Raw genomic sequence first — 13,586 nt, forward strand, 5'->3', positions numbered from 1 at the left:
CTCATCTTCTCATTGAGTAGAAGAGTCGATGTGACGTCTTTTAACTCAATGGTAGTCTTATCGTGCAGGATGGTTGTTGCCAAATTATCGTACGAAGATGGAAACGAGTTCAATAGAGAGATGGCTTTATCTTTTCCTCGATTTTCACTCCGAGGTTAGCTAGTTGTGTGATTAGTCCGTTAAACATATTTAAATATGACAAAAAATTCGTACCTTCACCCATATATAGGGCTTATAGGTGCTTCTTCAGGTATAATTTATTTGTCAGCATTTTAGATGTGTATAGGCTTTCCAATCTTGTCCAAATGCCATGTGTGGTGTCTTCATTAGTGATGTTATTTACCACATCATCTGATAAGTGCAACCTGATTGCACTAGCAGCCCTTTCATCCAAGTCAGTCTAATCCTCAGCTTTCATAGTATTAGGCTTTTTGGCATCAACATCAAGTACCTTGTGTAATCCTTGTTGAATGAGCAGATCCCTCATCCTTCTTTGCCATGTTGAGAAACTGTTATCTCCGTTGAATTTTGCTACCTCGTACTTTACTCCAGACATTTTGGGTTTTCACCAAGTATAGTACTACCAACAGTGAATAGTATTTCTGTGAACGAGCAGAATATGTGCTCTGATACTAGTTGTTGGAAATAAATCTCCTACATAAATAATATTCATAGTAATAAAAGCGGAATAATAACGTAGCGCCGAGATACGGTAATTAATAAGAATAAAAGAGTGACAACGACACCAAGATATTTACGTGGAAAACCCTTTTGAATAAGGGAAAAACCACGGCCCCGAGACGAGCAACTGATATTACTATAGCAAGGAATTTTACACTTTGTAGGTCCGAGTAAAATACTCCAAATACCACTACAACACTCAAAAGAAATAACACTCTTTTGATATTCCCACCTCACTACAATATCGCTCACTCTCTATTTTTCTCAAATACTACTTTCTTATACCTTGTTTGTGAAACCTTACTCTTTCTTTCTCTCTTTGTTGGTGTGTAGAAATGAGAGCCGAAGCTCTCCTTTTATAGCCGAAGCCTCACTCTCTAAAGCTTAATATATTTGATAATTTGCACACATTTTTCCTTCTTTTTCTTCAATGTTGACAATTCAACAAAGTTGGCTACCAAACCAAAGAAATTCAACAAAGTTGGCTACCAAACCAAAACAATTCTCAGCCAAATATTTTCCTTAGGCACATGCCTATTACTTTGGCTTTTGAATGAGATGGACCCATCAGTTTGGACAAATTTACATCAATGCCGAATTAGGTTTTTGAGGGCACACAAACGACTTTGATATAAGACAAAGAGGATGTAAAGATAGCCACAAGATTTAGCGAGAGATTAGTTGGTATTTCCACCACCCTTGAAGAAGTACATAGCATGTCTCCTCCTTGCGGCTTGATGAAAAAGAGGTTTGAAGCGACTGTATTTCATCCTCGGTGAGCAACCATGCACGTGGCATATCTTATCCTTGCGACTTGGGAAAAGAAGCATGTGAAGTGTTTCATCTTTCAAGATTAGGCGGAGAAGCACATGGAGTGTTCTAAACTTCAAGCTTTATTGGCCTTACACTCTACGCACCTTCACGAAAATATTTTTTTCACTGCAAGCTGCATGATTCCGCAGAAACTAGACTTCAAGGGGTGATTTCAGCTTGGAATTCCTTCCACATTGATCAAAATTAATTTTCGAAATTGATATCTAAGCCTCGTCTATTCACTTTGCAGCTTTACACGTAAGTGTTCAAATCAGGAGCTGCTTAGTTCAATAGAACTAGGAACCAAGTGCTGCAACATACCAGAAAACTAGAGCAAAATGACTTTTATGCTGGCTGTAATTAATTTTTTAACTTAGAGGTGTTAGTTTTGTGTGTTGGCTTTAATACTTCATGCGCTCTCGCCAAAAATACCATATCTCGAACTAGGAGTATCGAAATCACGATCCGTCTGTGATGTTAGAAAGCAAATTTAGAGATCTGAATATATAAGGATTTCATAGCAGAACTCTTTTCAGGTTGACTGCAATAAATTCTTGAAATTGATCTGTGTATACGGGTCAAAATAGATTTCGGCCTTCGTACGATTGATCGGGGTTGAAACATAATGGATCAAACAAAGACTTCGTAATATCGAGATGGGTTCCGAAGGTGGTACAAACAAGCTTCAGATTTCGGGTATAGATCAAACACCGAGTTCGGATCCGAATAAAACTATTATCGAGCTCGGGTCTGAATAAAACTATGATGAGATGATTTCGAGCTTAAGGGGTAGAGGCCAACCGGGATCGAGTCCGAATCATCACCTGATTCCGAGTCCATATCGAGTTCTAGAAGCAATACCGACCAATACCGAGGCCGATCGAGCTCGAGCTCACAGACAAGAGCCGTTGCAAACACACTAAGGGAGAGAATCTCGGTAGAAATTAGGGAAAAACATATTTATCATGGGTTCTCCACTATGTATTTTTAATTATATCTAAAGTAGGATCCTCCACTATAAAGAGGATGGTTACATTTCCGTAGAGGGTAACGTTTTGGCTTACATTGTAATTCAAGCACCATATTCTCCTATATTCAAGAGTTACTCTTTTAAGCTTCATAAATTGATTTATCTTGCTTAGTCCTAAATATCATCTTCTTTACAACCTTGTTTATTTTGCATTCTTTGCAATCCGTATGTGATACTTCTATTTATCCTTACGATTTGTATTAATCTATATCACATATCCTTAGAACTACGTACAAATTCAACTCCATCCGTTTTTCGGGTAAACAGTTTGGCGCCTACCGTGGGGCTATGGATAACAGTGGTTATTTGATATGAATCTCCAAAGACACACCATTTTGCGCTTGTTTCCGAAAGTATCTCAGATTTCAGATTAGCAGCGACTAACTACCAATCGAATGGTCCTACCTCGATAACGAAGTTGGTCTAAAAGATGAGAACAATAACTTGACACCCAGTACCGAAAGACCACTTGTCAACGCCATTAGATCTCGGATTAGAGTGCCGATAAATATCAATTTGCATTTGGCCATTGAGGCGAACATACATTCTGAACCTGAAAATAGCATTCATGGTGGCACTCGGTCTGCAGCTCGAAACACCCATAAAATTGAGGAAAACGGCGTCAGCTTGCGTATGATTTTTGAAATGTTGCAAGCCCAACAGGTAGCGATAGCTCATTTGCACAGCCAAACCCAGCTACCAAGCAGGCCGGATCCCAGTCCACCCCGAGAAATTGCCCACAGAACGGAGCCAGCCATAGTGAGATCAAATGAGCAAGAATCGGGGACTACTCCCAAAATCGCTAAAATACTTGAGGAGCTCACAAAGCGAGTGGAACCCAACGATAAAAAAGTAGAAACATATAATTCCAGGGTCGATCAGATCCTGGGGGCTCCACCAATGATAAAAGTGTTGGATTCCAAAAAATTTGTGCAAAAGCCTTTCCCCTCGAGCACAACCCCAAAACCAATCCCCAAAATATTTTGTATGCCCGAAATTCCCAAATATAATGGAACGACCGATCCCAACGAACACGTCACCTCTTACATGTGCACCATCAAGGGTAATGACTTGGAGGACGATGAAATCGGATCTGTGTTGTTGAAAAAGTTCGGAGAGACCCTCTCGAAGGGAGCAATGATTTGGTATCACAACCTACTACCGAATTCGATCGACTCATTTTCCATGTTAGCAGATTCTTTTGTAAAGTCATGGGTCGGGGCCATAAAGGTCGCAACGAGGAAATCATATCTTTTCAAGGTAAGACAAAAGGATAACGAGATGCTAAGGGAGTTCGTATCTCGTTTTCAAATGGAACGAATGGATCTTCCACCCGTCACAGACCATTGGGCTGTTCAGGCTTTCACTCAAGGTTTGAACGAACGAAGTTCGACGACATCACGGCGACTGAAGCATAACCTGATCGAGTACCCAGCAATCACTTGGGCCGATGTGCACAATCGGTAACAATCAAAAATTAGAGTCGAAAATGATTAGTTAAGGGCTGAACCCGCTGCTCGAAGGGATATCAATCGAGAACAAGGTCCGATCAAGGATTGATATCAACCGTATAACGAAAATCACAGAATCAATGAATCGAGACGTAACCCCGGACAAATCAACAAAAGAAGTGATCGAGGCCAAGGGTCTTGGGGACTGATGAACTGAAGTGGGTTCGACAGGCCTACCGGATCTAAGGAAGCGCCTCGATTATCTGAGTATAACTTTAGCATTGATGCATCTACCATCATGTCGGTTATCGGACGCATCAAAGACACTAAATGGCCTCGACCCATGCAGACCGATCCTGCCCAGAGAAATCCCAATCAAATGTGCAAATATCATGGCACCCATGGCCACAGAACGGAAGATTGCAGGCAACTAAGAGAGAAGGTAGCCCGGTTATCCAATAAAGGGCACCTTCGAGAATTTTTAAGCGACAGGGAGAAGAACCATTTCAAAAATAGGGATTTCGGCAAGCAGAACGAACAAGAAGAACCACAACACGTCATTCACATGATCATCGGCGGCGTCGATACCCCTCAAGGGTCGGTGCTTAAACGCACTAAGACATCGATTGTGAGAGAAAAACGATTTCGAACTCAGGATTACGCACCCATAGGAACTTTGTCCTTCAATAATGAAGATGCAGAAGGAGTCATACAACCTCATAACGATGCACTGGTAATATCCATACTTATGAATAAAACTAAAGTTAAGCGTGTGTTAATTGATCCGGGGAGCTCAGCCAACATCATTAGATTGAAGGTCGTACAACAACTCGGTCTACAGGACCAGATCGCACCCGCGACCCTGGTCCTAAAAGGATTCAATATGGCATATGAAACCACCAAAGGCGAGATAATTCTACTGATAAATGTGGCCGGGACCATCCAAGAAATGAAATTTCACGTAATCGAAGGCGGCATGAGGTACAACGCCCTTTTTGGAAGGCCATGGATCCACAACATGAGAGATGTACCTTCGACCCTACACCAGGTCCTTAAATTCCCAACATCAAGGGGAGTCAAAATAATGTATGGAGAACAATCGGCCGCAAGAGAAATGTTTGCCGTCAAGGAAGCGAATCTGATATCCCCGCCTTCGCCAATAAAGGGATCGAGCTCAAAAGGGGAATAAGATGCCAAATTGCAATCACAGACACCAACTTTAACCCAACCAGAAAATCAGAAGATCGATGAAGATGATGATCATAGGAATCCTCTATCCTTCGTGCTTACCGATGATTTCGATGCTACCCAATCAACGATCGAAGAATTGGAGCAAGTAATATTAATCGAGTGTTTGCCCGAACGAAAGGTATACCTGGGAACAGGATTAATCCCTGAACTCAGGAACAAACTTATTCAATTTCTTATCAATAACATGGATTGTTTTGCTTGGTCCCATTTAGATATAATAGGAATCCCACCAGATATAATGACACATCAGCTAAGCTTGGACCCTAGGTTCAAACCGGTGAAGCAAAAGAGAAGACCCCAGTCCGAGGTAAAACACGCATTCATAAAGGATGAGGTAACCAAACTTCTCAAAATAGGGTCCATTCGGGAGGTGAAATATCCTGAATGGTTAGCCAATGTAGTTGTAGTGCCTAAAAAAGGGGAACAAACTTAAAATGTGTGTAGATTATAAGGATTTGAACAAAGCATTCCCCAAAGATTCCTTTCCGCTGCCCAACATCAATCGCATGATCGATGCCACAGCCGGCCACGAGATCCTTACTTTTCTCGATGCCTATTCCGGGTATAATCAAATCCAAATGAACCCGAAAGACCAGGAAAAGACTTCATTTGTCACCAAGTATGGATCATATTGTTATAATGTGATGCCCTTCGGGCTAAAAAATGCAGGAGCTACTTACCAACGCCTAGTAAATAAAATGTTTGAGGAACAAATAGGTAAATCAATGAAAGTTTATATTGATGACATGCTAGTTAAGTCCCTGCGCGCAGAGGACCAGTTGATCTATTTGTAGGAAACATTCGAGATTTTAAGAAAATACAACATGAAGCTCAACCCAGAGAAGTGTGCTTTCGGGGTCGGTTCAGGCATGTTCCTCGGCTTCATGGTGTCAAATCGAGGGATCGAAATTAACCACGATAAAATCAAGGCCATCAAAGACATCACTATTGTGGACAGCGTAAAAGCCGTACAGAGGCTAACGGGATGTATTGCAGCCTTAGGCCGATTCATTTCAAGGTCGTCAGATCAAAGTCACCAATATTTTTCTCTACTCAAAAAAAAGAACGATTTCGCTTAGACCCCGGAATGCCAACATGCATTAGAGGAATTAAAACGATATCTATCGAGCCCGCCATTGCTTCATACTCCAAAAACAAACGAAAAACTTTGCTTGTACTTGGCAGTATCGGAAATCGCGGTAAGCGGTGTCCTAGTTTGAGAAGAGCAAGGTACGTAATTTTTCGTTTATTATATAAGTCGAACCTTAGGAGAAGCAGAAACTAGATATTCGCACCTAGAAAAATTGGCACTTGCACTGATAAGCGCCTCTAGAAAGTTAAGACCATACTTTTAATGTCACCCCATATGCGTATTAACCACTTACCCACTTCGTAATATTTTGCACAAGCCCGAACTATCAGGCCGATTGGCCAAATGGGCCGTCAAACTCAGCGGGTACGATATCGAGTATCAACCCCATATGACCATCAAGTCTCAAATTTTAGCAGACTTCGTGGCCGATTTCACGCCGATCCTCGTACCTGAAGTCGAAAAAGAACTCTTATTAAAGTCGGGTACGTCATCGGGGGTATGGACCCTTTTTACGGACAGGGCTTCGAACGTGAAGGGGTCCGGGCTAGGCATCATTTTAAAGCCACCCACGGCTAACACTATTAGGCAATCTATCAAAACTACTAGGTTGACTAACAACGAGGCCGAGTATGAGGCCATGATTGTAGGTCTCGAGCTAGCTAAAAGCTTGGGAGAAAAAGTCATTGAGGCCAAGTGTGACTCTTTGCTAGTGGTAAACCAAGTAAACAAAACCTTCGATGTTCGAGAAGATAGAATGCAAAGGTATTTGGACAAACTGCAGCTCACTTTGTACCATTTTAAAGAATGGACTTTACAGCATGTTCAACGAGAGCATAACAGTGAGGCTGATGCACTTGCAAATTTGGGATCATCGATCGAGGAAGACAAAATAAGCTCAGGGACTGTCGTTCAACTCTCGAGATTCGTGATCAAAGAAGGTCATGCCGAGATAAATTCTACGAGCCTAACCTATGATTGGAGGAATAAGTATATTGAATACTTAAAAAATGGAAAGCTCCCATCGGACCCTAAATATTCGAGGGCCCTACGAACCAAAGCTGCTCAATTCACATTAACTGCAGATAGAACGCTATACCAAAAGACATTTGATGGACCATTGGTAGTATGCTTAGGTCCAGGAGACACTGACTACATCCTACGTGAGGTGCATGAGGGCACTTGTGGAAATCACTCCGGTGCCGATTCATTAGTCCGAAAAATAATTAGGGCAGAGTATTATTGGATCGATATGGGCAAAGTTGCAAAGGAGTTTGTTCGAAAATGTGACAAATGTCAAAGGTTTGCACCAATGATCCATCAGCCCGCAGAGCAACTTCATTCAGTCCTATCCCCATGGCCATTCATGAAATGGGGAATGGATATCATCGGCCCTCTGCCATCAGCCCCGGGTAAAGCTAAGTTCATTTTATTTATGACTGACTATTTCTCTAAGTGGGTTGAAGCACAAGCATTCATAAAAGTAAGAGAGAAAGAGGTTATAGACTTTATCTGGGATCATATCGTATGTTGATTCGGGATACCCACCGAAATAGTATGTGACAATAGGAAACTATTTGTCGGCAGCAAAGTGACGAAATTATTCTAAGACTACAAAATAAAAAGGATATTGTCAACACCATATCACCCCAGTAGGAACGGACAGGCCGAATCAATGAAAAAACTATCATTCAAAACCTAAAGAAGAGGTTGAACGGCGCTAAAGGAACATGGAGAGAAATCCTACCCGAAGTATTTTGGGCATACCGAACAACATCAAAATCTAGTATGGGGGCAACCCCGTTCTCCTTAGTATATGGCTCCAAAGCCTTGATTCCTGTCAAAGTCGGGGAACCCAGTGCCAGGTTTTGATATACAACAGAAAAGTCAAATAACGAGGCTATGAACACTAGCCTCGAATTATCAGATGAAAAACAAGAAGCTGCTCTCGTCCAATTGGCCGCCCAAAAGCAACGAATCAAAAGATACTATAATCGAAGAACCAAGCTTCGCCATTTTAAACTCGGGGTCTTAGTGCTAAGGAAAGTCACCCTCGGTACCCGAAATCCGAACGAAGGAAAACTAGGACCGAACTGGGAAGGACCGTATCAGGTTCTCGAAAATGTCGGAAAAGGATCATACAAGCTCGGTATTGTAAATGGCAAATAACTATCAAGCAATTGGAATGTGTCGCACCTAAAAGGATACTACTGCTAAGGTACGACCCTCCCATATTTGTTTACATTTTGAAACTAACCCCTGCAGGAGTCCGATCAGGAGCTAGGATAGATCCTTCAATACGAAGCCATAGGTCTGGAAGCACGCGTTGCACTCTTTTTCCCTTCGACCGGTTTTATCCCAAATGGGTTTTTCGATAAGGTTTTTAATGAGGCAACCAATAATCGTGCTAAACTTAGAAACAATTCGACAGTATTCGAGGCTTCTTTACAATCGACCTCGAATACTGGGGGGCATTAGCCCTCAAATATATCAAGTTCCGATGCAAGAAAGTTATTTCGTAACAACAGGGTTCCAATAGGAAAAGTTGTACGAGCCAAATGGTCAAAACAAACCATGCTCATGTAGTTGGCCCGAGCCCTAACGCAAAACATGAACACATGTATAAAGACTTGCAAAGAACGTTCTCTTCTTTACCGATATCTTATATCCAAGAAACATTCCTCTATTTCGAGATTTATTATGCAAACAGGATTGAGATAAATCTCTGAGTCCGAGCAGGCATTCACTCAACCATTAAGCCTACGGGCTACATTACTTCGAGTTCGAATTATTCACTCGACCATAAAGCCTACGGGCTATATTTCTTTGAGTTCGAAAACATTCACTCGACCATTAAGCCTACGGGCTACATTACTTCGAGTTTGAATCATTCACTCGACCATTAAGCCTACGGGCTACATTACTTCGAGTTCGAATCATTCACTCGACCATTAAGCCTACGGGCTATGCTTCTTCGAGTTCAAAAAAATTCACTTGACCATTATGCCTACGGGCTACATTACTTTGAGTTCAAATCATTCACTCGACCATTAAGCCTACGGGCTATGTTTCTTCGAGTTCAAAAAAATTCACTTGACCATTATGCCTACGGGCTACATTACTTCGAGTTCGAATCATTCACTCGACCATTAAGCCTACGGGCTATGTTTCTTCGAGTTCAAAAAAATTCACTCGACCATTATGCCTATGGGCTACATTACTTCGAGTTCGAATCATTCACTCGACCATTAAGCCTACGGGCTATATTTATTCGAGTTCCAAAAAATTCACTCGACCATTAAGCCTACGAGCTACATTACTTTGAGTTCGAATCATTCACTCGACCATCAAGCCCATGGGCTACAGTACTTCGAGTTCGAATCATTCACTCGACCATTATGCCTACGGGCTACATTACTTCGAGTTCGAATCATTCACTCGACTATTAAGCCTACGGTCTACATTTCTTCGAGTTCGAAAAAATTCACTCGACCATTAAGCGTACGGGCTACATTACTTCAAGTTCGAATCATTCACTCGACCATTAAGCCTACAGGCTACATTACTTCGAATTCGAATCATTCAATTGACCATTAAGCCTACGGGCTACATTACTTGGAGTTCGAATTATTCACTCAACCATTACGCCTACGGGCTACATTACTTCAAGTTCGAATCATTCACACGACCACTAAGCCTACGGGCTATATTACTTCGAGTTCGAAACATTCACTCGACTAATAAGCCTACGAGCTACTTTTATTTCAAGTTCGAGCAAGCACTCACTCGACCATTATGCCTACGGGCCATATTACTTCAAGTCCAAAACAGTCACTCGACCATTATGCCTACGGGCTATATTTCAAGTTTGAGTAAGCGCTCACTCGGTTATAAAGGCTACAAAGTCCAAATTCGATCAAATTGCCTAAATCCTTGTGAACAGATTTATAAGGCATGAATAAATCTTCGCAAGGCAAGAAACAAAACAGAAGCAAGTCGGCAAAAGAAAAAGATATTTTTATATATACAAGATTGTTTACATGATTGATTACAACATAGAAACTAAGGGCTAAGTTATTGGTTATCTCCGGGAGCAGTTTCTTCTCCATCGGGCTCCCCCCGCTCTTACTCCCATCATCGTCATCATTGTCATCATCATCATTATCGAAAACTAAGGCTTTAGCATCGGCTTCGAGTTCTTTAGCACTTTTTATCTCTTCAACGAGAACGAAACCTCGAGCATGGATCTCCTCGAGGGTCTCCCTCCGAGATCGGCACTTATCAAGTTCAGCAACCCAATGTGCTCGAGTATCGGTGGTCTCGGTTTCCTCTCTTTCTTGGATCTGGGCAGCTTCAGCGTTGGCGCGATAGGCGGCCACGAGTGCATTCGCATCAGCCTTTGCCTTTTCGGCGTTAGATTCGGCCTTGGCAAGTTCAGAGGCCTACCAAGCCTCGAGCTCTTCTATTCTTCTTGCTTGAACCGAGTTTTTCTCCTTCATACTTTGAAGTTGGTTTTCGGTCGATGATAATTGGGTTCGAGCAACTTCTTTTTCTACAGCAAAGCGATCCATACCTTTTTTCCACTTCAAAAACTCCATTTTTATCTCATCGACCTCCTCCCGGAGTTTCCCGATCATCATAATTTTCTGCTGCATCTGTGAGACCGAAAAATTAGCCATCGTTCCGGTATCGAGTCCATAGGCTTTTTAAAGTATCATTACCTGCTCGGACAAATCGGTCTGATCTTGGTAAGCCTTGGCCAACTCAGCTCAGAGGTCTTTTATTTCCTCTCCCCTTTGCCCTAAGAGAAGCTTAAGGGAGTTCCTCTCCTCCGTAACCCATTGAAGGTCAGCCTCATATCGACGCAGCTCGGTTCGGGACCGAGAACATGCTTCTCGATGAACTGCCGCGGCCTGTAAAGAAAGAAGAAACGAAGTTAGAAAAGAGAAGCAAATATAAAGGTAATGCCATATAATTTAAGGCTTACCTAATTCAAAGCCTACTTCACTCCGTGAAAGAGATCTGATGCGTCACTTGTACCGGTAGTGTCCTCGACACCGGTTAACAGGTCACGAAAATGATCCTCTCCATCATGAGGCATGTCTAATTCGAGGGCCCCCAAATCTTGGGCTTCCCAAATCTCCCCTGAGGAAAAAGCAGGGAAGGTGGGCGAGTCTTCGATTGCTACTGCCCCAAGTGAATCACTTGGAGCATTCTCTTCGGTTCGAAGAGATTCGGGGAGAGCCCCTTCAGACATATCCCCCATCCGTTGGCTTTGATGGGAAGCATCTTCGATCTCCAACAACTCGGGGACTCTGCCCGAATCTTTCTCCGCTATATCCTCAGTTCGAGGCGGAGCCTTATGAACCACCATCGATCCAGCTGCTTGTGGAACGTCGGTGGTCTTCTTCGTTCGGGCCGCCAGTGCGGACCCATCATTTTCTTCTTCTTCTTCTTCTTCTTCTTCTTCTTCTTCTTCTTCTTCTTCTTCTTCTTCTTCTTTTTCTTCTTCATCCCTCAGACGCAGAACTGATTCTACGGTCAAAGAAATGATATTCTTGTTCGGCTTACAAGCTGTCCTCTTCTTCGGTTTTTAATCTTCGAGGACGGGGGCTCTTTTCCTCTTATTATCTTTCACCGGCTTTGGGACAGAGGACGAAGCCTCTTCCTGGACAGACGAGGGCCTCAAAATTGCATCTTTGCCCACACCTATATACGGGTAATTTTATTAAAGTTTATGAAAAGCATCTCGTCCGAACTACCAAAAAGTACGAGAAAAGGGCTTACCATGATTTTTGGCCTCCCATCGACCCTTTGACAAATCACTCCATGAGTGCTCGGCGTATGTGGAGATCGAAGCCAGAGCTCATACCCAGTTCTTGAGATCGGGAATTGCTCCAGGCATCCAGGGAACCGATGCATCACAAAAAGAGGAATATCGGTGACAAGAGAACTGAAATGGCAAAACAGAAGGAAGTAACAGTAGAATTATACTTACATTTCATATTCCACTCCCCGGGAAAAGGAATCTTTTTAGTCAGAATCAGGTCCAAAGTCCTTACTCGAACGAACATGCCCATCCAGCCTCGATCCATGTCCTCGTCAATGCTCGAGAATAGAGCCTTGGTAGCCCGACGCTGAAGTTTTATTAACCCTCCTCGAAAAAGGCGAGGACGGTACAATCGGATGAGATGTTCGAGGGTGAACGACATCCCCTTGATTTTGTTCACAAAATATCGAATCAAAATAACGATCCGCCAAAAAGAATGATGGATCTGGCCTAGGGTTATTTGGTATTGACGGCAGAAGTCAATAATAATAGAGTCGAGGGGACCTAACGTGAAAGGTAAGTATACACACTTAAAAACCCTTTCACGTAAGTGGTGATATCTTCGTCAGAAGAATGGATTATTATTTCTTTATTCTCCCAATTGCAATCTTTCTTTAGCTGTTTAAGGTGCCTCTCAGTTATCGAATACATGTACCTCGATACTGGCTCACATCGGCCGGGAACCGATGAGCCTTTATCGACCTTAAAATCAGAGGTAAGAACACACGCCCCAAGTACGCACTCCTCAGGTCGTGGCTCTACCAGTGTTTCATCGGTGGCAAACTGTGAAGATGAAGCTTTCTCTTTCTGAGGAATGGTAATTTTGAAGAAAGTCTTTGCAAAGAGGAATCAATGATTTGCGAATAAACTCAGAGGATACAAAAAAAAACTTGGGAAATTTGGAAGATTGAAGATGTAAAAGTGGTAAATAGTGAAAGGAAGGGCTATTTATAGATTAAAGCAATGGCGGTTCAGTGTCAGCGGTGGCCGACCACCGTCTGACATACATTAAATGTCTTGAAAAACTAAATCGACGGGACAGCTATCACATGCGTCATGATCGAGCCCAATGTGAATGTCAGCTTATAATCCAATCGAGCCATTGAAGAATCATATCGTTTCTCACTACATCCTTTCCGAGAAACGAGGGGACTATCTGTATACTGTGGAAATAGATTTCGGCCTTCATACGATTGATCGAGGTTGAAACATAATGGATCAAAGAAAGACTTCGTAATATCGAGATGGGTTCCGAAGGTGGTACAAACAAGCTTCAAATTTTGGGTATAGATCAAACACCGAGTTCGAAGTCATTATCGAGCTCGGGTCCGAATCGAACTATGATGAGATGATTTCGAGCTTAAGGAGTAGAGGCCAACCTGGATCGAGTCCGAATCATCAACCTGATCCCGAGTCTATATCGAGTTCTAGAAGCAAAAC

The sequence above is a fragment of the Nicotiana tomentosiformis genome, chromosome 2 (assembly GCF_000390325.3).
Source record: "Nicotiana tomentosiformis chromosome 2, ASM39032v3, whole genome shotgun sequence".
NCBI classification, from domain to species: Eukaryota; Viridiplantae; Streptophyta; class Magnoliopsida; order Solanales; family Solanaceae; genus Nicotiana; species Nicotiana tomentosiformis.